Raw genomic sequence first — 1,562 nt, 5'->3', positions numbered from 1 at the left:
CTCCTGCACTGCCTCCCCTTTATTGGCCTTATTAGTGAGACCACAGGAGTTGGAGAGTTGGTGCTGGCAACCAGTATATCTCTCTCTTTCTCTCTCTCTCTTTTTTTTCCCACTAAGGGAGTAAGTGGCAGAAAGCCTTTTTATTTATTTATTTTAAAATCTGTATTTTAAATGTTCAAGAGTCTGTGTTCTTCTAAATAAGAATAAAAGTAAGAAAATAATATGAACTTTATAGTTAATAAGGGGCTAGCATGATAAATCTACATTTTGCCTAAAAATAAACAATTGAGTTATATCAAGACCATTTTCCTCAATGCTAGTGTTAATTTAGTGAAATAGAGTTAACTCCATAAAGGAAGTCAGTTAAGCCATATTAGATTTTTGGAAGTAATTTTAAAAATCTTTTATGCCTTGTGACAATTTCTATACTTTCCCAAACGATATGCTTGTATTTTCAAGAAGAATTCCAAAAATGTGGCATCAATTATGATAAAACATAAATTATTAGAAGTCCAATAAAATCCAGTTATTATTTTATAAATATGGTTCTTCACTAGAGGTAGTCAGACTCCTTGGAGAAATGGCTGTTTCTATGGCTGAAGCAGGAAATGTACACAATGATCCTGAATCACCTGATTATATGAGAAGAAAGTAAGTCTCAAAAAGATGGGGTATATTAAAACTATGTGAGTGCAAGCTTCAGAGGTCCCTATCTAGGAAAATTTGAAACCCCAAAACAATCATATTAATGACTTATAATCTATTAAATTAAAAAAATCCATGAGTCCATATTGACAGCTAGTTAGACAGCATAGTGGGTAGACATAGTTACATGATATATAGGTGAAGGCTTCACTTATATTAAATTGCTAAATAATAAATGTAAAGGCAATGACAGAGTTACAAAATCAAATCTGCAATAATCATTACTAATAATTGAATCAGGCAAGATAATCAATGGATGCTCAAACTAGTGGTTCAAAGCTTGAAAAGGAACAGGGTATTTATTCAAGCACACTATGGAGATAGTGCAAATTTGGTTACAGATCATAACACAAATATCACAAGAAACTGAGTTGCAAAATGTTTTTGTTTCTCAGTGCATATAAAAGTTATGTTTATAATTTACTGTCATCTGTTAAGTATGAAATACCATTATGTTTAAAAAAATGTATGTATCTTAATTTAAAAATACCTTATTGTTAAATAATGCTAATGACCATCTGAGCTCTCAGTGAGTCACAATCTTTTTGCTGGTGGAGAATGGTGCCTTGATGATGGGTGCTGAATGATCAGGATGGTGATTGCTGAAGGTGAGGTGGCAATAGCAGTTTCTTTTTCTTTCCCTCCCTCTCTCCCTCCCTCCCTTCTTTCTTCCCCTCCTCTCCCCCTCCCCTCCCCTCTCCCTCCCCTCCTTCTCCTCCTCCTTCTCCTCGTCCTCCTCCTCCTTCTTCTTCTCCCCTTCCTTCCTTCCTTCCTTTCCTTCCTTTCCTTCCTTTCCTTCCCTTCCCTTTGCTTCCTTCCTTCCTTCCTTCCTTCCTTCCTTCCTTCCTTCCTTCCTT

The sequence above is a fragment of the Piliocolobus tephrosceles genome, chromosome 8, assembly GCF_002776525.5.
Source record: "Piliocolobus tephrosceles isolate RC106 chromosome 8, ASM277652v3, whole genome shotgun sequence".
Lineage (NCBI taxonomy): Eukaryota > Metazoa > Chordata > Mammalia > Primates > Cercopithecidae > Piliocolobus > Piliocolobus tephrosceles.
This window is presented reverse-complemented; position numbering follows the sequence as displayed.